We start from the raw sequence: 25,756 nt of genomic DNA, 5'->3' as shown, positions 1-25,756 counted from the left end.
GTTCTGATGCCTGCTGGAGGCACCAGATCACGCCTCAATCCTGAGCCAAGAATAGATCCCAGAATTCTTCATCATCCACAGCCTATTCTGGGCCTGCAGCCTCCCACCCAACGTGTGCCCGCTCCCGCTGGGAATCCTGCTCAGGCTCAGCTCCACTCCCTGCTCCAGGGCTGGGAGCTCTGCAGCCAGAGCGCTCCTTGTGCTGAGGGGCTGCCCTCACACGGAGCACCAGGGAATCCTGCAGTGGTTTGGACTGAAGGAGTCCTGGATGCCGCCCAGTGCCACCCCTGCCAGGGACAGGGACACCTTCCGTGAGTCCAGGCTGCTCCCAGCCCCATCCAGCCTGGCCCTGCCACACCTGGGCTCAGCTCCTCATGTCGGTGCTGGAGGAGATTCCAGCAGTTGTTCCCAGTGGGATCCAGCACCCTGTGTCACAGCCAGGGCTCGGAACCATGGCCTGGGGTGTCTGTCCCTGTCCCTGCTGGGAGAGGGGAGCTGGCAGCTCCTGGCACTGTTGCTGCCAAGCCCAGAGTTCAGCTGTATCTTAGCGTGTTCCAGAGGGCTGGAGCAGAGACGAAGGAAGCTGTTCCAAGGTTGGAACTGTAGAAATCAGCTGGAGGAGTCAGGCTGTACAACCCTGGCCCTCCTGGGGGTGGGAATAGTTTCTGGGGGCGGCTGGAAGGTTTGGGAATTTGCTTGGATGGTTTTGTCCTGTCCCCAGAAGCCACAATAAGCCACAAAAAATGCTTCACAAGCCCATTTCCCTCCAACAGATGAAACAGGGAAGTGAAACTCCTGAGGTTGTGCTATTTTCTCCCGCATTAATGGCCACCAACGTGCTAATTACCACACTGGGTGCCGTATAAATTCTAGGAGTCCTTCCCTTGCAGCCCTCACACTGGAAAAGTGTCCATAAATGAGGAATTTTACCCACTCGGTTATGGGGGACACTTCTAGTGGCATTTCTGTGGCAGCACTCCCATGGCCAAACCCCAGCCTGTGGCAGGGGGTGATATGGGATGAGCCTTAAGCTCCCTCCCAACCCTGACCATTCCAGGATCCATGCCCCCTGTGAGCAGGGCAGTACAAAACCATCCCTCTTTTCCCATGGCAAGGGCCACGTTTTCCCTGTAAACTTTAACCACGTGCAGGAATCTTTGCAGGGTCAAGGCCTCAGCCAGAGCAGCACGGAGCAGTTTAGTGGTAAATCTCGTGGCAGGAATTCACTTTGGAATGAAGGATTGGATGGCTTCCTGCTGGTTCCTGGAGGATGCTGGCACTTGGAAAGCAGTTTATCCACGAGACAAAGACAAATCCGGGCACGGCAACAGCGGATCCAGGAGCCCAGGCTGCCAGCATGACTCAGAGATCCCTGCTCCCAGCCCTGGCTCCCTGCTCCCTCTGTCTCCCTTTTCCCTTCCCTTCTCCGTGCTCACCCCACATCCCTGGACACGGTGGACCCTGTCCCCACCCCAGTCCCCTGACCCCCATCTCTGGAGTTCCCCCCTTGCAGTAACGCTGGGGCCACCTGAAAGCCGTGGCCACGGAAGGGCTCCCGCTGTCCCCGTGTCCCCTCAGCCGCGGGGTCCTGCACTCGTGCTCCTCCTGCTCCCCCCGAGGCCGTGACCACCCCCGGGGGCCGCAGCTCGCCCACCCCGGGGTCCCGAGGGCTGTCGCTGGCCCCTCGCCCCTCTCCTCGTGTCTCTATCCCCGTCACATCCCCGTCCCACCATCTCCCTGTCCCCAGTCCCCGCCGCCGAGTCTCCGTCCCCTTACCCTCATTCCCGTCCCTGTCCCCCATGCCCCCGTTCCTGTCCCCCATCCCATCCCCGTCCCTGTCCCCCCGTCCCGTCCCACTGTTCCCGTCCCGAGCCGTGATCCCCGTCCCACAGTCCTCATCCCCGTCCTGCGATGTCCGTGTCCCCATGTCCGTGTCCCCATGTCCGTGTCCCCATGTCCGTGCCCATCGCTGACCCCGTCCCTGTGTCCCCATCTCCATGCGCTTATTCCCGTCCCCCTGTCCCTGTCCCTATCCCCATCCCCGTCCCCGTCCCCATCCGTGTCCCTGCGGTCCCGCCCCGCCCCAGCCACGCCCACTCATAGAGCCCCGCCCATCAACGACCCCGCCCAACTCAGACTCCGCCCCCTCACAATCAGCCACGCCCCTCTCCCCCCGCCCTGAGGGAGCCGCGGCGCCGCCGCCATTTTGGAGCTGCTGCCGCCGCCGCTCCGCCGCCGCTGCCCGCGCAGCCCCGGCCGGCCCAGCCCGCGGGCCCGGCCCGCAGCCCGGCCCGGCAGCGCCCGAGGGCAGCCCGGCACCCGCAGGTGAGACCCGGCTGTCACCGCCGCCCTCGCGGGGCCAGGGTCGGGGCTGGGCCCGGCGCCGCGGACTGGGCCCCGCCGCCCCCCCGGCTCCGCTCCGGCCTCCCGGAGCCTCCCCCCGCGGTCCGGGGGTTCGGCACCGTTTGGAGGGTTAAAAACCTCCTCCGCCGAGCCGCTGTCCGGGGCTGGGCCGTGGTCCCGCCGCCTCGTTCCGTGCGGATCTGGGTTAAATCCGCCTGCTCTGCGCGTGACAGTTTCCTTTTGCCGTGTTTTGGTGCGTGCGGGGCGGGCTGGCGGGGCTGGGGGCTGGGGCTGCGGCCTCCAGGTGGTCCTGGATCTCACCTGGCCGGCCGGGAGTGGCCGGAGCTGTCGGGAGTGGTGGCGGTGGCAAGGTCAGGGGTCAGGTCACCCTTCCTGCGACTCAGATCCCCCTCTTAGGGCTCAGCGCGCACTCCCGAGGATCTGGTCACCTCCCGGGAGTCCCCTGCCCGACGGTCACATCACCCCCCTGGGGGTCTGGTCCCTTTCCCCAGGGTCAGGTCCCGCTCTCGAGGTTCTTGTCCCCCTCTTGGCAGTCAGGTCAGTCCCGGAGGTCAGGTCCCTTCCGGGGGTCAGATCACCCTGCTGATGGTCCCCCTTCCTGGCGTGTCGTTCCCCTCCTATGGTCAAGTCCTTCTCGGCTGTCTGGTCCCCTTCCCAGGGGTCTGCTCCCCTTCCCGGGGGTCTGGTTGCCTTCCCGAGAGTCTGGCCCGTCCTCTGGGGTTCTGGTCCTGTTCCCGGGGGTCGGGTCCCTCCCGGGGGTCACAGGAGGGGGATCAGTGGTCAGGGTCCCTCTCCTGACGGTCTGGTCCCTTCCCAGGGTCGGGTCACCCTTCCCGGGGTCAGGTCCCTCGCGGGGGTCACAGGAGGGGGACCAGCCTCCCACGGGTGTCACCCTCCTGGGGACCTGCCCACCTCAGGGTGCAGAGTTTGGCCGTAAATGTCACCGTACTGGTTTTATTAACGACCAGAAACCGGGGTAGGAGTGGAGGCCCCGCTGGAATCACCACAAGATTGATCTGACAGGAAAGCGGCTCCTGGCAGAGGCTGGGAGGGCCCTGCTGAATTTGAGGGCCTTGTTTTGCACCAGCTAAAAAAAAAACCAAACTAGGAAGTGAAAAAGAGAAACTGAGAGAACTCAGAGGGGCCTAGGAGGTTTTTCCTCGCTTGATCCCCTGCTTGGAAATTCACGTTTTAAAAACTTAAAGGTTGTTTTCATTGTTTATTTTGTGTCTCAGAAAGGAGAAGGTGGTGATTCCAGCCCTGCCCAGCCCCACAAGTTTGAACCAAGCTCTTAGGAGCAGATTTGGGTTATAAAGCTCTGTTTAAAGCCTGATGAGAGAAGAAACATTTATGTTTTCTCCTATTACTCTGACACTTAAAAGCGAACATGCTGCCAAAATACTTCAGTGGTAAAAAAAACCCTTGGTGGATGGTAGTATAGGGATTTCCATGGCAACCAATGGTGATCTCATGGGAAGCAAAGTTAAATTTTGTGCTGTCAGTGGGAGCACATCATGGCCTGGGCTGGCCTGGGTGACATTTGCTCTGCAGAAGGTGATGAGGGCTGGGTAGGAACAAACTGGTCTGAAACCAAGGCTTGTTCTCTGTGTGTACACTGATATTCCTGGTGCTTTCTGTACTTCCTTTGGATTAACGTTGAAATGCAGGGATGTGGGACAAGGCCCTGGCTGGCAGTGGGGACAGATTGGTGGTGCAGCAGCAGGTGCCTGTCACGCAGGTGGTGCAGGAAAGGTTCCTGCAGAACCTCACACTGGGGGAAGGTTAGTTGTGGGATGCAGGAGCTGTGGAGCATCTCCTGCTCAGCCTGGTGTTCCAGGAGCTCTGCGTGTGCTGTGGGAGGGACAGGGTGGATTTCTGACTTCACAAATTGGAAACTGTCAAAAATAATAACGACGAGGCAGCACTGTGTGAGAGCTGCTGCTCGGGGGTTTGTTACCAGGAGAAAAGTGCTCTGTGGGCTTACAGGATTTTTGGGAAGCTCCAGGCCACTGTTGGCAGAGCTTCCCTGGGGAACAGGGCACTGAGGGGGAGCTCAGCTGTGTTCCAGAGTGGGATCTCCTGGTCCTGATCACAGCTTCCTGCTTGGATTGGCAGACAGCTGGAGGGAATCCCATCCCTGCTGTCCCCCACAGTGAGATCCTGAGCGAGAAGGGGGTGTTGGTTTGTTAATGCTTCCTCTCCTCTTTGGTAGGGAGATATCCCAGTGTTTTCCTGTGGTGCTTTTCCATGCTTTGTGCAGGAAATGCTTCGTTTGAGGTTTCCCCTGAGTTTTCTGGTGGCAAAGGGAACCCAAAACTTTTCTTCCCTGAGCCCAGCAGTGGTATAGAGGAATTCCAGCATGACAGAACCGTGGAATCTCCTGAGTGGGAAGGGCCCACAGGGATCACAGATCCAGCTCCTGGCCCTGCACAGACACCCCAACAATCCCAGCCTGGGCATCCCTGGCAGCAGTGTCCAAACGCTCCTGGAGCTCTGGGGCTGTGCCCGTTCCCTGGGGAGCCTGGGCAGTGCCAGCACCCTTGGAAAAGAGCCTGTCCTGGTGTCCATGCTATCCCTCCCCTGGCACAGCTCCAGCCGTTCCCTGGGTCCTGTCCCTGCTCAGCAGAGTCTGGGGAGAGCTCGGGGCTGGGAACAGAGGGATGAGCTTTCCTGCTCTCCCTGCTGACAGCCAGGGGTGCAGGTGGAGCAGCCGTGGCTTCTGTGCTTGGGATCATGACTCCGTGGATGTCATCCAGCAGGATGGTTAACAGGGGCTGCGAGTCAGTGCCTGAAGGGCAGGAGCTGCAGCTCAGCCGTAAAAATGGGCAAACTGGAATGCCAGGAAATAGGAGAGTCTCCTGTTGGAGTAAATCTTGGGTTTGGAACAGGAGTAGAACAAGAATAACTGGGAAATTTGGGTGCAAATGGTGCGGGAGAAATGGGTGAGGTCGGCGAGCTGAGAGCAAAGGAGGAGCTGGGTGCTTCCATCATAGGATCAAGGAATATCCTGAGTTGGAAGGGACCCACAGGGATCATCCAGTCCTGCTCCTGGCCCTGCCTGGGACTCCCCAGATCCCACCCTGTGCATCCCTGGGAGCGTTGTCCAAGCGCTCCTGGAGCTCTGGCAGCCCTGGGGCTGTGCCCATTCCCTGGGGAGCCTATGCCAGGTTGACAGAACTTCAGAGAACTTTACAGGGAGAAAGGTTTGTGGGAGGTCTTGTTTTGCTGGATGCAGAATTCCTGAAGAACTAATTGAGGAGTTAATAGAGTGAGTTAATGAGTGACAGCAGTGCTCGGGCCGGGTTGTCAGACACAGAGCTTGGGCCAGGAGCAGCAGTCCCTCACTCCTGGCCCTATCTATAGGGAGCACAGCCCTGCTCCCAGTTACATTTATGGGCTGCAGTGGTTTTACCTCCTTTCCATGGAAAATCCACAGATGTCGGGGGTTTATGGAAGGCTGAGGGAAGGAATGTGGCCTCTGTGTGACCAGGAGTAGCAACAAAGGCTCTTAAGTGTCTCCTTTGATTCAATATTATTGGAAGCAGGAGTGTGTTGTCTTTCCTGGCTGCTGCTGTGTTTCTCTACTTGAGCTTTTCTTTTTCCCTCTCTGCTCCCTGTTCATCCCACTATCCTCCCTCACTCCTGATGGACTTCCCTACTCCTTGTTTTGATCCTCCCCAGCTGCCAGCACTGCAATAACCAATATTGACATTATTATCACTGCTTGGACTATTTTTACCTGCACCTTAACTCTGGTTTGGAGGGAAACTTGGGCAAACAAATATCAGCTATCTCAGGAAATGAAGCTTTTGCAGCCAAGCTTGAAAATATCAGATGAAAAAGGCTTAGATTTGGGTGGAATTTGAGTGCCACACACATTGGTGTTGAATGAGGTGCGGAAGTGGGAAGTTCCATCTTTGTGTTTCTTAGTGCCTGTTAGTCCCAGATGGAGCAGAGGCACCTCGAGAGTGACAGTAATAAACGTCTGCAGGGCCTGAAGCCTGACCAAAATTGTCATTTTTGTCAGGGGCGCCTTTAAACCAAACCCACGTGTCACCAAGCCGTGACCGGGGGCTGTCACCACAGTGAGGGTGAGGCTGTCAGGAGGAAGTGCAGCTCCTCAGCCGGAGCTGGCAGCTCTGCAGCTGCTGGGCTGGGATTGCTCCTCGTTGTCCTTCTCAGTCTCTCTTTGCTGTGTCCACCTGTTACCTGAGAGCTGGGAGCACTCTGGGGGTGGCTGTCCCTGTTGTCACGGTACCCACCCACCCCATTCCTTCCCCTGGAGTCAGCCTGGGGTGCCTGAGGACACCAGGACAGGAGGGGAAGCTGGAAGGCCTGAGGAAAAAAACCTTCTGGTGAAATGGCAAAAGGCAGGGAGTCACTGGGGACAGACAGAGCTCAGAGCACTTCCCTTGCTGGGGCAGAGTGAAAAGCTTCTCTGGCACAGCTTTCCACACAATCTCCTGAGCTGGAAGGGAGCACAGGGATCCCAGATCCAGCTCCACCCTGCACAGACACCCCAACGATCCCAGGGAGGGGACTGCATCCCTGGGAGGGGAGCTCTGGCAGCCCCGGGGCCATGCCCATTTCTCAGGGAGCCTGGGCAGTGCCCAGCACCCTCTGGGGCAGAACCTTTCCTGCTTTCCAGCCTGACCTTCCCTGGCACAGCTCCAGCCGTTCCCTGGGTCCTGTCTCTGCTCTCAGGGACAGGACCCAGAGAACTCAGAGCTGCCCCTCGGGATGAGGCTGCAGAGATCACAGCTGCCCCAGCTCAGAGATCAGAGCTGCCCCTCGGGATGAGGCTGCAGCCCCTGGGGAGGTCTGAGCTCAGTCTCCTCCAGCTGGACATTCCAAGTGCCCTCAGCTGCTCCTCATGTGGCCCCTCCAGACCCTTCCCCATTCCCATGTCCCTCCTTGGGATGCTCCCCGAGAGCTTTAGTTGTTTTGTACATTGAGGTGCCCAATCCCAGGACTGGAGGTGAGGCCTTCCCAGTGCGGAGCAGGACAATCCCCTCCCTTGCTGCTGTCCCTGATGCCCCTCGAGACAGGGATGTCCCTCCTGGCACCAGGGCACAGCTGATTCAGATCCCCCTTGCCATCCATCAGGACCAGGTCCCTTCCCAGAGCTGTTCTCCTGCCTCCCCATCCCACCCTGTGGGTGCATCCAGGGCTGCCCTGGCCCAGCTGCAGAATCTAACCCCTGCCTGTGTTGAACCTCACACTGCTGGTGATTGCCAGCCCTCGGATTTGTCCAGGTCTCTGCAGGGCCTCTCTGCCTTAAGGGAGGCAGCAGCTCCTCCCAGTTTTCTACCATCTGCAGACTTCCCTGGTGTCCCCTCAAGCTGCATCCAGGTAGGTCACCTGTGAAGGTGCTGAAGGGAGCTGGGCCTGAGCTGGAGCCAGGTGGAACTTTGGCTTTGCTGGGAAACTTCCCAAATGTCTGGACTGCTCAGTCCAGGGTTTGTGTGGGCCTGGCAGTGCCCCTGCTGCACTTCAGGGTGCCTGTGCTGGGAACCTGGGGTTGCAGTGGGATTTCAGTCCTGCAGTTTGCTGCTGCTAGAGCTCTGTGGCCTGGAGTGACACTGATGACTCTGGAATCACTTTAATTCTGATTTCCCTGGGCAGCTTTTGGAACAGTGGCAGCAGAGCCTGGCAGTGGGAGAGGCACAAACCTGCAGGAGTGGGGATGGTCTGGCTGCTGCAGCCACAGGAAGGAAGAAGGAAATAGAACACAAGAAGCTGCTTTGGTTTCAGTTTTGCCTTCGATTCCTTGTGAGGACTGAGTTCTGTCACACCTCAGAGAACACACCGCTGGCTCTGCTGTGACATTTGGGGTTTTCTTCCATGTGGCAGTCTCTTCCTTTCCTTCCGTCCTCGTAGCCCTGCACAGGCTGCAGCTGGTTCCAGCTCCTTGCTCGGCTGTGCAGCGGGCTGGGATGAGAAGGTTGTGTTTCCTTGGCTGTTTATTTGTGTTCTCTTCCCTCGGCAGATCCCCCGGGACGCCGTTTAATTGAATTCTTTTATGTTAAGATGGATTTTTTTTCTTTGAGAGGGATAATTGAGCCTGTGAGCTCACAGGTTGAGAACTGTCCCCGTGTCCCCGAGGCCGAGGACGAAGGGCACGGTTGTAGCGTGCCAGGAGCAGGCAGAAGGCCAGGCTGCCCTGTGCTGGCACCACGTCCGTGTGGGATGGCAGCGGCAGAGCCATGGGCGCGGGGCCAGCGCCGGGAGCTCCGCAGGGAGCAGCACGGCAGTGCTGCCACCGGGGACAACACGGGGACCTGGGACCCAGGAAGGAGCAGAGTGACAGGGCCAGGGCTGTCCTGGGATTTAACCAGGGCGTGGTTGGATGGCGCTGGCAGCAGCATCGTGGTGCAACATGTTCCTGGTGTGGCTGTGCCGGTGCTGGGCTCACAGGGAGCAGGACTCGGACACCTCCCCTTCCTGGGAACTTCTGCTGCTGCCTCTGAGAGCCTGCAGCTCCTGACAGCAGAGGGACCTGGAGCTGCTGGAGTAAACCCAGAGAAGCCATGGAGGCACTGGAGCCCCTCTGCTCTGCAGCCAGGCCAGGAGAGCTGGGAATGTTCACCTGGACAAGACAAGGCTCCAGGGAGAGCTCAGAGCCCCTGGCAGGGCCTGAAGGGGCTCCAGAAGAGCTGCAGAGGGACCAGGGACAAGGCCTGGAGGGACAGGACACAGGGAATGGCTTCCCACTGCCAGAAGGCAGGGATGGATGGGATCTTGGCAATGAGGAATTCCTGGCTGGGCTGGAATTGCCAGAGCAGCTGGGGCTGCCCCTGCATCCCTGGAGTGTCCAAGGCCAGGCTGGACACTGGGGCTGGAGCAGGCTGGGACAGTGGGAGGTGTCCCTGCCATGGCAGGGGTGGCACTGGAGGGGCTCTGGGGTCCCTTCCCACCCAAACCCATCTCATGACTCTGCACTTCTGTTTCACTGAATGTGAGTTTCACTGCTGGAAGTTCTGCTGGGCAGTTGGAATATGGGGCTGGAATGTGGTGGGGTTGCAGCAGTGGAGCTGCACTGGTGTTGACAGCAGCCATGATTCTGTGTTAGGTTAAGTCAAGCTCAGCCCAGGGAATGGACTATCCAGGTGATCCCGAGAGCCCTGAGCCAGGACACCCCATCCCTGCTGAGCAGGTGCTCAGTCTGCACCACTTAGCTAATTGGAAAACACCAAAGGATGCTTTTCCAGCTTAGCTCTGCAGCTTGTTTCCTTTTTATTTTTCAGTTGGAAGATTATTTTTCTTTGTGCTCAGTTGTTATTTACTTCTTCTGCATTCTCCTAGTCCTTGTTCCCTGCCATGGTTGGAATGAGGTGGTCTTTAAAGTCCCTTCCCACCCAAACCATGCTATGATTCCCTGATTTACGGTATCATTATTTAATGTTGTACTGTCTATGGTATATCCTAATTTTTCTTCCATGACTTTCTAAGTATTTCCCCTCCCCCAGCAATGTGTTTCATACTTTGCCTTGGCCTTCCAGGGGCTGGAACCTCTCCTTAAGCTGACGCCTCTGTGATGTAAATCTCTCTCTCTGAGGTAATGGTTCAGTGGTCCAGAGTTCCTTTTTCAGTCAGTGGAGGAGCCAGGTGCTCATTCCCTGTCTGTGCAGGGGTCTGAAATAGCTGAGTTGTGCTGGAGAAGTGCTCGTTCCTCTCCTGCCCAGGGAATCTGTGTGACTGACTGGCATCAGTCATCCTCAGCATAAGTAGCTGCACCTCAGATGAGACCCAGCCTGGGCAGGGGACACCTGCAGGGCTGGGACAGGGACCTGCTCACCTGGGTCAGGCAACTCGCTCAGCACAAGAGATTGGGCTGGGTGCTCCCCAGGAGCTTTTCTAACCTAAACGATTCTGTGACTTTGAGATGCTGATGTTTGGCCATGTCCAAACCCTGAGCTCTGCCTGGGGAACCTTCTCCCTCTTCCACAGCGGGTGGATGAGTTTGCTGCTGGAAGCAGGGAGAGTTTCAGAACCATGGAGATCTCTCTAGGGCCAAAGCACTGAACCAAGTCAAAGTTGTGCACATGCCCAGCACAGCTGGTTTTCAGTTCTGTGAGGAGCGTGGGGCACAGCTCTGCTGCTCCTGGCGTCAGGAGGATGTGGAGCTGCTGGAGCAGGTCCAGAGGAGCCCAGCACGTTCATACAGAGACTGGAGCACCTCCAGAGACAGCCTGGGAGAGTTGGGAATGTTCAGCCTGGGGAAGGGAAGGTCATGTGGAGACCTCACAGCACCTTCCAGGATCTGAAGGGATCCTAGAGAGCCAGAGAGGGACCCTGAACCAGCACTGGAGTGCCAGGACGCAGGGAATGGCTTCCCACTGCCAGAGGGCAGGGATGGATTGGTTTAGATTGGATATTAGGAAAAAATTCCTGCCTGGGAGAGCAGGCAGGCCCTGGCACAGGGTGCCCAGAGCAGCTGGGGCTGCCCCTGGATCCCTGGCAGTGGCCAAGGCCAGGCTGGACATTGGGGCTGGGAGCACCTGGGACAGTGGGAGGTGTCCCTGCCACAGCAGGGGTGGCACTGGAGGGGCTCTGAGGTCCTGCAGGCAGAGGACAGGGTTTCCCCACCTTCTTCAGTGCCTGGCATGGGGAGGACCCAAAGCTCAGAAGAAGTTTATCAATATTTTACTGAGTTTTTTCATTCTGCTTTAGAGAAAGTTTAATTATGGCTGGTCCTAGACTGCTGTGTGTGACTGAGGGCTCTGGAAACTCAAGGATGAGGCAGCACAGGAGTTTCCAAAAGCTATAAGGGGCTTTAGGGTGCCAGATGTTGGTGGGGGCTTGGGATGTGGTGCCACCACTGACTGCACACCCAATTTCATGCCTGTTACACTGTAACTTCCTCTTGCAAAAGAGGCGATTTCAGGCCTTCTGTTTTTCCTTTCCTTCTGTCACCTTTGTTGTGACACATGAAATAACTGGTACAAGGCAGTGATGTTAGTGTGGGGATCCAGTGTGTCCATGGCCTCCCTGGTCCTGCTTTGCCCTCCATTTCCAGCAGCAGCTCTGCTGAGGAATGTTGTGTCTTGCAGGAAAAAAATGGCCACTTCATTTTTGACAGGTGAATTTTGGGCATCAGCAGCAATTTCTTTATGGCAAGGGTGGTCAGGCCCTGGCAGGGGCTGCCCAGGGAGTTTTGCAGTTCCCATCCCTGGAGGTGTCCAAGGAATTCCTGGAGGTGGCACTCAGGGGTCTGGGCTAGGGACAAGGTGGGCTTTTGACACAGCTGGGACTGGATGGGCTGGGAGGGCTTTTCCAGCCTCAGGGATCCTGGGGTTCTTAGAGCTTCTTTGTGCTGTTTTCTCAAATGCCTGGAAGCAAATGCTGACATGAAGCAGTGCAGTTCCCAAGAACAAAACTGTTGAGTTATTTTTAGTTTTAGAAGAGAAAAGGAAAAGTATTGAGTATATCCTTGGGGTTTGGATCTGTGCTGGAGTTTTCAGAGGAGCAGTGAAGTGGGACGGGATCGCCTGGTGGGCACGGGAGACTTTGGCCATGTGGGGAAAATCCTGTTGTGTAATCCCAGTTTGTTTGGAGCTGTGGACAGTGCCCTGGTCAGGAATGTGTTATTTTGGGAAAGGCAGGTGGGATCATCACCTGCCAACCAGCAGGGCCAGTGCTGGGGGAAGCAGGAGGATCTCCTGGGCCCTGGCTGAAAGGAGCAGTGCCCTGCTGGGTTTGGTTTTGATGCTTTGGGGGCAATTCCTGCTGAGGAAATCGCTGCAATTCCTGCAGGTTGGCCCATTCAGAGTCCTGGGGGGAATCATGGGATCCCAGGATGGTTTGTTGGTGCAGCCCCTGCCAAGGGCAGGGACACCTTCACTATCCCAAGGGACTCCAGGCCCCACCCAAACCATTCCATGCTTCCATGATGAAGAGAACTATTGATGATCATTTGTGCAAGGTGGATGTTCAGTTTTTTTCCCAATGTTGATCCAATCTCTAGGATTCTTTATTAAGCTTGGAAAAACAAATGTCATCCTTTTCAGTCTTTTGAAACGCTCACCCTACAGATTCCATGGGTTTTATGAGTGGTTTTGGTTATGATTGAGGGAATTCAGTCACAGTGTGAGTGACTCCTTGGATTAGTGCTCCAAGCCCGAGCTGGATGGACATTTCAGCTGGAATGCTGTCCCCTTCCTGCTGCTCCATCCTTCCTCACTTCCCTGCCCTCCCTCCCTGCTCAGACATTCCTGCAGCAATGTTGGAAGCTGGTTTTGGGGAAGGATCCAGCTGGTTATTTTTTTGCTGCTAATACTGCATGGCAAAGGAAACCCATTCTTTCCCAGCAGTGCAGGTTTAATACCCAGCAAGCAGTGGCCTCAGATCAGGAGTGTGTCCTGCTGGTTTGGGATTCCCAGAGCAGGTTGAGCTTTGATGTTTCTTTGTCCAGGTAAAACCCATGGAACTCTGAAGGGTGGGTCTGAGAGTTCCCAGGGATTGTTTTCCTTTCAGGATGTTTTATGATGGATGAAGCCTGGCTCATACATAAAGGTTAAGCGGTGCCATGCAGGGAAAACAGCCTGGTGGTGCCTTGTTCTGGGAAAGATGTTTTACCCAGTTCTGAGGAATTGGGTAAAGAGGGAGCAATTTCCCCATGGAAAGGGTCAGGCCTTGGCCAGGGCTGCCCAGGGACCTTGGAGTCCCTATCCCTGGAGATGTCCAGGGAATTCCTGGAGGGGGCACTCAGGGCTCTGGGCTGGGGACAAGCTGGGGGTCGGGCACAGCTTGGACTTGATGCTCTTTTCCAACCTCAGCCATTCTGAGCTCCTTCTGAAGAGTCTTTATTTAACTGCAAAACTTCTTAAACTTTGCATGGACTGTGTCTGTAATGCCCTGAAAGCTTGAGGAAATGAAAATGCATTTATTTAATGTCCTGTTTGAGGGCTCTGCTTCGCTGGGGCCTTGGTTCTGGGTCCATTGAGTGGAGGAGCACTGGAATATTCTGGTAGGAGCTGCAGTGTGTGACGGGCTGGGCTGTTCTGGTGCAGGTACAGCCACAGACTCACCTTGGGAGCTTTGAACTGGGGTGAAGGACCAGGAAAGGAGCACAGCAGTTGTTTCACTGGCTCACTTGAGGTCGTGTGTTGATCAAATAGGCGTCTGTGGAACAGGCAGCCCTTGATCTCCCCATGGGGTGCAGCAGGAAATCTCAGTTTGCAAATGCTGGCCCTCAGTCTGAGTACAAAGAGGTGTCTTTTGTAACATCCCCTTAGTCTGTGTGGGCAGCAAAGATGAAAGCATCCAAGGTCCATGGAAGTGGGATTTCTGTGAAATGCTCCTTCGGCACCCAGTAACAACCAGCACCCTGCTCGGAGATCTCAGTCTGGTCATGAACTGGGATTTCTGTGGGGCTGAGCTGTGGTGACCTGGGAGGAAATGTCACTTGTTGCTTAGAGCAGACAGAGTAACCAGCCCTGAGTGGCATCAAAGTGATCCAGGCAGGCCGAAAGGGAGGAGCCTGAAGTCCTGCAAGGGATGGAAATCAACGCTTCAAGCACCCCAGGACTTTGTTTTGCTGCTTTAATACTCAAATGCAGTTGCAAATCTCACACTCAAAGGTTAATATTTAATGGCAAGCCCCGCGTCCCCCCGGGGTTCCTTGGGACTGGTGTTGCTTCTGTGGGGTCAGCACAGAGGAGCAGCTGGAAATACCAATCCTGCTGAATTACTGCTGAAATACAGGTCACAAAGTGGGAGATTCCTCTGCCCTCAGAGCTGATGTGAGCCCAGCAGCCCACAGAGGTGAATTTGGGGATGTGTTGAACTCCATGTGTGCCAGCTGAGCTGGTAAAAAAGGCCTTTTTTGTGCTGTTCTGTTCCCAGAGCGTTTGGGGTCCTTTTCTGCAGCTTTTTCCTGCAGCTTTTGAAGTGCTGCGGTTTCGGTTTCTTCGTGTCTGGGTGTGGAGCAGTTAATTAAAAAGTAACATTTAAATCAAGAAGCTGTGCAAATTCTGTCTTTAGCATGGGGTAGGGCAGCAATTAGGAGGCTGCTTAACGAGATACTGGGTGAGGATAAGGTTGGTGATCAAAACAAAGTACTCCCGATATCATCTCTGTCTTTGGGAGCTTCAGAGGCCAAGGGAGCCTCTGAAGGATTAGAAGGAGCTCTTTATTTCGGGTGTACATTTGTCCAACACAGAGGCCTTCAAGGGTTTATTGCCAGGGGCAGTTTTTTGTTAAAGAAGAAACCCAGCACAGCCCCTTTCCATGCCGAGCAGCATCCCACTGTGCCTGTGGTTTCCTGCTGGTGGCCAGGGAACAGTGGGTGGCACTGAGCTGGGTGGGAGGTGGGAGCTTCCAGAGGGATGGGGACAGGCTGGATCCGTGGGCTGAGGCCAGCAGGGTGAGGGACAGCCAGGTGCCAGGTGCTGCCCTGGGGTCAGCCCAAGCCCCTGGAGCGCTCCAGGCTGGGACAGGGGCTGGAGAGCTGGGAAAGGCCCTGGGGTGCTGTGCCAGCGGCTGGACATGAGCCCAGGGGGGCCGGGGGGGCAGGAGGCCGATGGCCCCTGGGCTGTGGGGGCACGGCCCCAGGGCAGGGACTGTCCCCTGTGCTGGCCCTGCCGAGGGACCCCCTGGAATCCTGGGGGCAGCTCTGGGCCCCTCCTGCCAGGAGAGCCCTGGAGGGGCTGGAGCGTGTCCAGGGAATGGAGCTGGGAAGGGGCTGGAGCCCCAGGAGGGGCTGAGGGAGCTGGGAAGGGGCTGAGCCTGGAGCAAAGGAGGCTCAGGGGGACCTTGTGGCTCTGCACAAGTCCCTGCCAGGAGGGGACAGCTGGGGGGGTCGGGCTGTGCTCCAGGGAACAGGGACAGGAGCAGAGGGAACGGCCTCAGGCTGGGCCAGGGGAGGTGAGGTTGGACACCAGGAGAAATTTCCCCATGGAAAGGGGGCTCAGGCCTTGGCAGAGGCTGCCCAGGGAGCTCTGGAGTCCCCATCCCTGGACTGGATGGCTTTGGAGGGCTTTTCCAACCTTCTTGGTGCCAGAATTTTGTAATGCAAATGCAGAGATCTCTTTCATTTGTCAGATATTAAGGAATAATGAAGAAATTCATCTTCATAGCCCACAAGGGGAAAACAAAAGGAGATTCTTGGCAAATTGGTGAAATATTTTGGTTGAAATTTTATCTGAATTTTAAGTGTATCCAAGAGGTTTTCAATAAGCAGCTTGGGCCAGGGAATGTCTCAGGGAGCTGAAGTGCCTCTTTTGGGAATGTGTAGCAGTGATGAACCCCCAGTGAGCTGGGATCACTGCCTCCAGGCCTCTGGTGTGTCCTGCTTTGCCTTTAGTCAGGGATTCCAAAAAGAATTGAGCAAATGAGAGAGGCAGGGAGCAAAGGGAAAGGTGCTGAATGAGAATGGAGCTGTGTAAAATCCTGATCTCAAAGGAGCTATTTGAATTTTGTGCTGCCGCTTGGGAGGGTGTCCCAGAACTTCAGAGCTGCCCCTGGGGGAGAACCTCCCACAGGTCCTGTCCCTTGGCTGTTCCTCATGGCTGGCACGGGAAGGGCTCCTGCCATGGCATAATTTGAGAACAGAGGGGCTGGGCTCATGGAATTGTGGAATCATGGAATCCCAGACTGCTGTGGGTGGGAAGGGACCTCAGAGCCCCTGCAGTGCCACCCCTGCCATGGCAGGGACACCTCCCGCTGTCCCAGCCTGCTCCAGGCCACATCCAGCCTGGCCTTGAGCTCCAGCATTTGTGTAGGAAGCATTTCCTTTCCTCCTTTGGAGTTTCTCACCATCCTTGGTGCCTCCATCATTCCTCTGAAGAGAAATCCACAAAGGTCTTGGATTCAGTCCTTGCTGTGTTAAAGATGAGTATGGGAATTATTCCATCTTGGAAGCAGAGACAGAGTGTGTTGCTCAGGAGTCTGAGGTGGTAGCCTAAGGAGGTTGAGAGAGCTCTGAAATAACTGAGTAGCTCATATTCTCTTCCCCTGGCAGACTGAATCCCAAAATCCCAGAACTACTGGGGCTGGAAAAGCCCTTTGGGATCACTGAGTCCCAGCTGCACCCAATGCCCCCCTTGTCCCCAGCCCAGAGCCCTCAGTGCCACCTCCAGGAATCCCTGGGACACCTCCAGGGATGGGCACTCCAAAGCTCCCTGGGCAGCCCCTGCCAAGGCCTGACCTGCTTTCCATGGGGAAATCCCTGCTGAATTCCTGCAGGATGGTGACTTCTTGCCTCCCTTGCCCGGCACTCACAGGGGGAGGACTCTGAGATGGGCCTGCAGCCCCCATCAGGGCTGACCTGAGACATTTACAGAGTGCTCTGAATTCTGGACAGTGTTTGCTTCTCTCTCAGGAAATATGGGTCCTTTTTTGGGAAGTGAAATTGTGCAGTTCAGAAATGTTGATAACCCAAGTGATCCAATTTCGTAGGAAGAGCTTGGGGATAAAAATACTGGCGAGTGTAAATGGTTGTGAGGTGGCACTGGGGTGTTGTGTATGAGCCTGGCACTGCTCCTCGCCTGCTTTCCTGGGGAGTGCTTGACAGCTCTGGGGATGGACCAAGGCTGGCTTCCAGCTGGGCAGGGAGGGAGAGCTGTGTGGCAGGAGGTGGGAAAGGGATGGGAGTGACCCTGTCCCTGCCCTGGGAGGCACCAGGCAGCAGTGGGACACCTGGTCCATCTCCCTGCAGGTGATGCACTGCAGGCTCCAGCTTCTTCCCAGGGAGCCCTGGGCTGGGATGACCATAACAATAATAATAACAATAACAACAACAACAACAGCCCCTCTGCTTGCAGGTGTGGGCAGTTCATTGCCATCAGTAACTGCACTGGGAAGTCCTGGGCTGTGTTTCCTCATCCAGGGCTGCCTGACCTTAGGGAGGGACCTCCTGTGGTTTGTGTCTGACTGGAAAACCACAGCAGCTGCATGTCCATCCTGTGGTGTACCTGGAATCAGAGAATCAGGGAGTCTCCTGAGTGGGAAGGGCCCACAGGGATCACAGATCCAGCTCCTGGCCCTGCACAGACACCCCAACAATCCCAGCCTGGGCATCCCTGGCAGCAGTGTCCAAACGCTCCTGGAGCTCTGGGGCTGTGCCCGTTCCCTGGGGAGCCTGGGCAGTGCCAGCACCCTTGGAAAAGAGCCTGTCCTGGTGTCCATGCTATCCCTCCCCTGGCACAGCTCCATGGAGATTTGAAAAGATTTGGAGCAGGCTCTGGCAGCACAAGGTGCTGGTTGTGTGCTGGATCAGCTCCTGTGGAAGATTCCCAGAGCTTGGCCAAGAGTTTAAAATAGTAACTGGTCTTGGTGGCTTCTCCAGTTACCAGGATCATTCCAGGATCTCATGATTTGCATATCGTTTTCCAAATGTCCACATGCAGAGGAAAAGGAATTTGCTGTTGCTCTGACCGAGTTGATGGAGGAAGAGTTGAAATGATGTTTGCCAGGAGTGGATTTAGGGATGAGCTGGGGCTGGGAGCAGCTGGCAGCATTTGGGCAGAGGGGTGGGCTGGCTGCTCCTCCATGGGGATGGAATGGGAACTCCAGAAAACTGCCAGAGGGCAGGGTCAGGTGGGATCTTGGGAAGGAATTCCTGGCTGGGCTGGAATTGCCAGAGCAGCTGGGGCTGCCCCTGCATCCCTGGCAGTGTCAGACCAGGCTGGACACTGGGGCTGGAGCAGCCTGGGACAGTGGGAGGTGTCCCTGCCCATGGGCACCCCCTTGTCCTGTCCCTCCAGGCCTTGTCCCCAGTCCCTCTCCAGCTCTCCTGGAGCCTTCCCTTGTCCAGGTGAGCAGCCCCAGCTCTCCCAGCCTGGCTCCAGCCCTGGAGCAGCTCCGTGGTCTCTGGACTCTGTCCAGCCGTTTGTCTCAGCTGTTGTTTATTTACTGTTAGAACCAGTGCCTGGGAATATTGCAATTCCTGTATTATGGTTGAGGTCTGGAAGAGTTAGTGGAAGGATATGTATGTATTTATGTATGTATTTATGTGTGTATGTATTTATTTATTTATTTAGTGACTGGAAATGAGGAAGCAGCAGAGACTAGAGCCTATCCCAGTGACCCTGGGCTGTGTGGAGTCGGGAATAGGCTGCAGGAGTTTGTGGGTCAGAACTAACCAGGACTCTCTGGAGTGACCATCTTGGTCAGCTGGTGTTTGTGGTCACTTGGCTGTTCTGGCTGAGCACTGGGGAGGTGCCTCCATGGTTTTACAGCTCTTCCAGCCTTTAATCCCTGAATTCCTGGCAGAGACAAGGAGGGTTAGGGAAGAGCTGAAGGTGTCATAAAACCCCAAGTTCAGAAAATCGATGCAGGTGTTGATGCTATAAAACCCCCAAAATGGAAAAACCTCTGGACCATTTTTCCCAGTCTTTGCATCACTTCTGCTGGAGAGAAGCTGAAAAGTCCAACTGTTTTAGGCTGGGATTATTTTTTTTTCCTTTGAGTGTATTTAGCCATGGAAGGGGCTGCCCAGGGAGCTTTGGAGTGCCCATCCCTGGAGGTGTCCAGGGAATTCCTGGAGGTAGCACTCAGGGCTCTGGTCTGGGGACAGGATGGGGATTGGGCACAATTTGGACTGGTTGGGCTTGGGAGGGCTTTTCCAACCTCAGGGGTCCTGGGATTTTTTTTCTTAAAGCAGGTGGAAGAGGCTGAATAAATCCCAAAACTCATGTGAGTGGACATTGATTAGGGAATAGTTTGTGGTTCTTCTGTCAGCAGTGCAGGTACTCTGGGAAATGCTGCTTTTCCTTAATTCCAACAGCTCAAACTCTTCCTTTATCAGTGAAATCTTGAGGGAAGTTTTAACTTATATAAAAGGTTGAATTTAGCTCATCTGGGCTGATAGTTCTGATCAACCATGATAAAGTAACTGAGGCAGTGGGAAGACTTTAAATTTTGTTAAAAATAGCTGGATTTTGTATGTGCCTGTCCTTTTCCAAATGCTCCCATCCCACTGCTGCCTCCTGGGATGTGCCATGGGATGTGTGGGACAGGCAGGAATTCTGTTCCTCTTGTGAGGCTCATGTTTAAGGGTCACATGGACCTTTTGATTGTTTTTATTGAGGAATTCCTGATTGTCCTCACCCTTTTCCAGTTTCTGTTGCAGGCAAAGAACCTTTTCCTTGTAGTTGGCTTAGAGCAATGGTGGGTATAGATTTGCCTTGGGGAGGGGCCCTGCAGCCCCTGTGCATCCCTTCTCCTCAGGGAGGGGCCCTGCAGCCCCTGTGCATCCCTTCTCCCTGGGGAGGGGGCCCTGCAGCCCCTGTGCATCCCTTCTCCCTGGGGAGGGGCCCTGCAGCCTCTGTGCATCCCTTCTCCTCAGGGAGGGGCCCTGCAGCCCCTGTGCATCCCTTCTCCCTGGGGAGGGGGCCCTGCAGCCCCTGTGCATCCCTTCTCCCTGGGGAGGGGGCCCTGCAGCCCCTGTGCATCCCTCCTCCCTGGGGAGGGGGCCCTGCAGCCTCTGTGCATCCCTTCTCCCTGGGGAGGGGCCCTGCAGCCTCTGTGCATCCCTTCTCCTCAGGGAGGGGCCCTGCAGCCCCTGTGCATCCCTTCTCCCTGGGGAGGGGGCCCTGCAGCCCCTGTGCATCCCTTCTCCTCAGGGAGGGGGCCCTGCAGCCTCTGTGCATCCCTTCTCCCTGGGGAGGGGGCCCTGCAGCCCCTGTGCATCCCTTCTCCTCAGGGAGGGGCCCTGCAGCCCCTGTGCATCCCTTCTCCCTGGGGAGGGGGCCCTGCAGCCCCTGTGCATCCCTCCTCCCTGGGGAGGGGGCCCTGCAGCCCCTGTGCATCCCTTCTCCTCAGGGAGGGGCCCTGCAGCCCCTGTGCATCCCTTCTCCCTGGGGAGGGGGCCCTGCAGCCCCTGTGCATCCCTTCTCCTCAGGGAGGGGGCCCTGCAGCCTCTGTGCATCCCTTCTCCCTGGGGAGGGGGCCCTGCAGCCCCTGTGCATCCCTTCTCCTCAGGGAGGGGCCCTGCAGCCCCTGTGCATCCCTTCTCCCTGGGGAGGGGGCCCTGCAGCCCCTGTGCATCCCTCCTCCCTGGGGAGGGGGCCCTGCAGCCCCTGTGCATCCCTTCTCCCTGGGAAGGGGCACTGCAGCCCCTGTGCATCCCTTCTCCCTGGGGAGGGGCCCTGCAGCCCCTGTGCATCCCTTCTCCTCAGGGAGGGGCCCTGCAGCCTCTGTGCATCCCTTCTCCCTGGGGAGGGGGCCCTGCAGCCCCTGTGCATCCCTTCTCCTCAGGGAGGGGGCCCTGCAGCCTCTGTGCATCCCTTCTCCTCAGGGAGGGGGCCCTGCAGCCCCTGTGCATCCCTCCTCCCTGGGGAGGGGGCCCTGCAGCCCCTGTGCATCCCTTCTCCCTGGGGAGGGGCCCTGCAGCCCCTGTGCATCCCTCCTCCCTGGGGAGGGGGCCCTGCAGCCCCTGTGCATCCCTTCTCCCTGGGGAGGGGGCCCTGCAGCCCCTGTGCATCCCTTCTCCCTGGGGAGGGGGCCCTGCAGCCCCTGTGCATCCCTTCTCCCTGGGGAGGGGCCCTGCAGCCCCTGTGCATCCCTTCTCCCTGGGGAGGGGCCCTGCAGCCCCTGTGCATCCCTTCTCCCTGGGGAGGGGCCCTGCAGCCCCTGTGCATCCCTTCTCCCTGGGGAGGGGCCCTGCAGCCCCTGTGCATCCCTTCTCCCTGGGGAGGGGCCCTGCAGCCCCTGTGCATCCCTTCTCCCTGGGGAGGGGCCCTGCAGCCCCTGTGCATCCCTTCTCCTCAGGGAGGGGCCCTGCAGCCCCTGTGCATCCCTTCTCCTCAGGGAGGGGGCCCTGCAGCCCCTGTGCATCCCTTCTCCCTGGGGAGGGGGCCCTGCAGCCTCTGTGCATCCCTTCTCCCTGGGGAGGGGGCCCTGCAGCCCCTGTGCATCCCTCCTCCCTGGGGAGGGGGCACTGCAGCCTCTGTGCATCCCTCCTCCCTGGGGAGGGGGCCCTGCAGCCCCTGTGCATCCCTTCTCCGTGGGGAGGGGGCCCTGCAGCCCCTGTGCATCCCTTCTCCGTGGGGAGGGGGCCCTGCAGCCCCTGTGCATCCCTTCTCCTCAGGGAGGGGGCCCTGCAGCCCCTGTGCATCCCTCCTCCCTGGGGAGGGGCCCTGCAGCCCCTGTGCATCCCTTCTCCCTGGGGAGGGGCCCTGCAGCCCCTGTGCATCCCTTCTCCCTGGGGAGGGGCCCTGCAGCCCCTGTGCATCCCTGCTCCCAGCTTCCCTGGAGCAGCAGGCACGGAGCAGGAGGAGCCCCTGGCCGGGGGATCCGGTGGGGTCTCAGGAGCAGGTTGTTCCCCAGAGGCTGCTGGGCACTGAGCAGGGCATGGTGCTGGCCCCGAGGCTGCCAGAGCTCCAGGAGTGTTTGGACAGTGCTCTCAGAGGTGGGATCTGAGGGGTCTGTGCAGGTGATCCCTGTGGATCCCCTCCAGCTCATATTCCATGACTCCATGAGTCCAAGGACAGTTGTCAGCTTCCATCCACGTGCTGGGTGTGGAATTCCCGGCTCCCTTAGGCAGAGGGGCACAGGGAAGGTTCCAGGCTCTGCCTGAGCCTATCCCTGTCCCTGCTGGTTGGACTCAGGGATGCTGGTGCAGGCTCTGGGGTGGGCTCTGACCCCCGTGTCCAGCAGGGATGTGGTACACAGCACCTGGCACATGTTCTCACAGGAACAGCCACAGGAACAGCCACAGGAACAGCGGGTCTGCTCCTCCTGGGCTCTGCAGATCCTCCAGCAGGGCTGCTCCAGGTGGAAGTTCCCTGAGGAGAGCTCGGGAGGGGAGCTGGGATATATTGAACAGTTGTGCATGACTTGCTAATGTGTAAATGCTTTTGCAAAGGCATTGGAGAGCTTTTTAGTGGGTTTTAGTCTGCTCAGTAACGAGCTTTCCTTACTTGCCTGAGTGGATTCCATGGAAAGTGGATTCCATTCCATATTCCTGTGGAATATCTTGGGACCATCTCTCCTGAGGCATGGAAGATGTGGGGAAGGTGGGCACTGTTCACGGGGTATTGGCACACAGATGTGTGGAAAAGCTGCAGCACACTCTGATTTCATTCATGTGCTTGGAGCTGAGCTGTCAAACACCCTGAAAGCTCTGGCCCCATCCCTGGCAGGCCAGGCTGGACACTGGGGCTTGGGACACCCTGGGACACTGGGAAGTGTCCCTGCCATGGCAGGGCTGGCTCTGGGTGTGCTTCAAGGTCCTTCCCACCCAAACCATTCCATGGTCCCCTGATTTATGCAAAATGGACTTTCTCTCTTGATGGATATTTTTAATTTGTTCATATTTTTTGGCCCATGTCTTTCAAATGACAGCCACAGCTCTTTGTGTGTATTTGGGATATTTGGGAGCAGCTGCTGTCTCATGGAAGGAGCTGCAGATCAGCAGCCTCTTGAACTCCTTTGGGTTTCACTCCCACTAAACTTGGGGTGAGTCCTGTGGGCGTTTGGCCACCGCTCCCTCCCGAGGGGACACGGCTCCGTTTCTGCTGCCATGTCGGTCCTGGCACCTCGGCAGGGTCTGGCTGGATCTGAGGGAATTGTGATCAGCAGCAGTGCCAGCAGCTGCTGGTGTCACCAGGCGTGTCTCTTGGCCAGCAGATGTGTCCTGCTGACAAAGCAGTGACACACGGTGGTGGCAGGAGTGCTGGCTGTGGTGACACAGCAGTGACACGGGGATGGCAGCAGTGCTGGCTGAGGTGACACAGCAGTGACACGGAGATGGCAGCAGTGCTGGCTGAGGTGACACAGCAGTGACACGGGGATGGCAGCAGTGCTGGCTGAGGTGACACAGCAGTGACACGGGGATGGCAGGAGTGCTGGCTGTGGTGACACAGCAGTGACACGGGGATGGCAGGAGTGCTGGCTGAGGTGACATGGCAGTGACACAGGGTGATGGCAGGAGTGCTGGCTGAGGTGACATGGCAGTGACACAGGGTGATGGCAGGAGTGCTGGCTGAGGTGACACAGCAGTGACATGGGGATGGCAGCAGTGCTGGCTGAGGTGACACAGCAGTGACATGGGGGTGGTGGCAGGAGTGCTGGTTGTGGTGGCATGGCAGGGACACGGGGGTGGCAGGAGTCCTGGCTGTGGTGACACAGCAGTGACACAGGGTGATGGCAGGAGTGCTGGCTGAGGTGACACAGCAGTGACACAGGGTGGTGGCAGCAGTGCTGGCTGAGGTGACACAGCAGTGACACGGGGATGGCAGCAGTGCTGGCTGAGGTGACACAGCAGTGACACGGGGATGGCAGCAGTGCTGGCTGAGGTGACACAGCAGTGACACGGAGATGGCAGCAGTGCTGGCTGAGGTGACACAGCAGTGACACGGGGATGGCAGGAGTGCTGGCTGTGGTGACTCAGCAGTGACACAGGGTGATGGCAGCAGTGCTGGCTGAGGTGACACAGCAGTGACACGGGGATGGCAGGAGTGCTGGCTGAGGTGACACAGCAGTGACACAGGGTGGTGGCAGCAGTGCTGGCTGAGGTGACACAGCAGTGACACAGGGATGGCAGCAGTGCTGGCTGAGGTGACACAGCAGTGACACGGGGATGGCAGCAGTGCTGGCAGTGTCCAGGGTGTTCCTGGAGGCTCTCCAGAGCTGTTCCCATGAGGATGTGCCAGGCTCGGGCTTGCTGTGGTCGGCCAGGCTGGATCCCTTGGTGTCCTGGCTCCGCAGGGACCTGCAGGGCCTGTGAGAACTGATAGAGAGAGGCTCAGGTTGGATATTGGGAACAAATCCCTGCCTGGGAGAGCAGGCAGGCCCTGGCACAGGGTGCCCAAAGCAGCTGGGGCTGCCCCTGGATCCCTGGCAGTGCCCAAGCCAGGCTGGACACTGGGGCTGGAGCACCTGGGACAGTGGGAGGTGTCCCTGCCATGGCAGGGGTGGCACTGCAGGGGCTCTGAGGTCTCTTCCCACCCAGACCATTCCAGGACTCCAGGGTTGTGGAATGCAAAGCCAGCTGAGACTAAGACAAGTTCTCCCTTCCAACCCCCCCACTGCTCCCTGTCCCTGCTGCTTCTGTGCATTGTGAGAATTCCATGTGTTCTTCCATGGCTCTTCCAGCCTTGAGCTCTCCAAAGCATCAGTGTCCATTTAAGCCAGAGCTGTGCAGAATTTTATGGAACTCTTGTCATTTGTGGCCCAGCAGAGAATTGCTGAGGAGGTTCTTGTTTGAGGTGTCCCTGCTCGTGCCAGGGGTCGGGCTGTGCTCCCAGGGAACGGGGGCAGGAGGAGAGGGAATGGCCTCAGGCTGGGCCAGGGCAGGGTGTGGGTGGAATCAGCAGCAATTTCCCCATGGAAAGGACGTTCAGGCCTTGGCAGGGGCTGCCCAGGGAGCTTTGGAGCCCCCATCCCTGGGGGTGTCCCAGGAGTTCCTGGAGGTGGCACTCAGTGCTCTGGGCTGGGGACAGGTGGGGATCAGGCACAGCTGGGACTGGATGGGCTTTGGAGGGCTTTTCCAACCTCCCTGAATCTGGGAGTCTGTCAAAGGCTTTTGGGCACAGGTGCCAGGGAAAAAGGCATCAAAGTGTAGAAATAAAACCTGAACAGTTTTTGTTCAGATCAATGCCCTTGGTGTGGGTGAATGTACCTGCAGTTAAGTAATCACTGACTGGAAGATAGGAAGTACATTTATGTTCACATTACATTTCATTTCCATTTGATGTGGGGACCTGCTGCTGGTTGGTCTCTGTCTGGGTGTATCCCAGGAATTCCTGGGTTTCAGGAGATTGGTTAAAGCCCAGCTCTGCAGTTTTGGGAGAGCTCATGGGCTGAGCCACACTTTAGCTCTTCCTGTGTGATCCCCTTCCTCTGTCTGCAGTTGTTCTGAGCCTCATCCAGCCTGGCCTTGGGCACTTCCAGGGCTGGGCAGTTCACATTTGCCCAGTGCTGCAGGAGGGGGGGAGCTGGGATAACTGGGAGGATCCTGAGTGGCCTGACTGGTGATTCCTTGGCAGGGACTGTCAGTCCCTATGATCTTCCTTTGTGCTGAATGGTTCTGTGAAAGTTCATTTAGGGAAAAAAAAATAGAACCCTTTGGCCTTCAGGTGCCTTTGGTTATTAGTAACTTCAAAAAATCTTTTCCAGGATTGGAAGCTTGCAAAGGAATTCACACTGGATGAAAACCAATCCTGAAGCTGGGTCTATTCCAGAAACTGTAACCCAAATGTTTCTCTGTCCGAGGAGATTTCACATTTGAAGAAACTTCTACTGAAGGTAGGAACATCTTCCTGTCCTTTTGTCTTGGAATGGCTGGGTGGGAAGGGACCCCAGAGCCCCTGCAGTGCCACCCCTGCCATGGCAGGGACACCTCCCACTGTCCCAGCCTGCTCCAGCCCCAGTGTCCAGCCTGGCCTGGGACACTCCAGGGATGCAGGGGCAGCCCCAGCTGCTCTGGCAGTTCCAGCCCAGGCAG

The 25,756-nt window shown here is 57.2% G+C and overlaps 1 protein-coding gene across 4 annotated transcripts in view; it reads left to right on the top strand.

The window, feature by feature from the left end:
- Positions 1 to 2,189: 2,189 nt before the first annotated feature.
- The window catches only part of PPP6R2 (protein phosphatase 6 regulatory subunit 2), a 60,200-nt gene continuing 36,633 nt past the window's right edge, over positions 2,190 to 25,756 (top strand). For 3 of the 4 annotated variants that reach the window (XM_059847663.1, XM_059847667.1, XM_059847666.1), the window contains exons 1-2: positions 2,190 to 2,325; positions 25,429 to 25,557. The gene's annotated coding sequence lies outside the window, so the exon portion shown is untranslated. Of the gene's footprint in view, positions 2,326 to 2,575; positions 2,597 to 25,428; positions 25,558 to 25,756 lie in introns of those variants that run through there. The other variant, XM_059847665.1, reaches the window with a different exon arrangement.

Source organism: Haemorhous mexicanus, chromosome 5, assembly GCF_027477595.1.
Source record: "Haemorhous mexicanus isolate bHaeMex1 chromosome 5, bHaeMex1.pri, whole genome shotgun sequence".
Classification (NCBI taxonomy): domain Eukaryota; kingdom Metazoa; phylum Chordata; class Aves; order Passeriformes; family Fringillidae; genus Haemorhous; species Haemorhous mexicanus.
The sequence above is the reverse complement of the archived record's forward strand: the minus strand, read 5'-3'. Positions and strand labels throughout refer to the sequence as shown.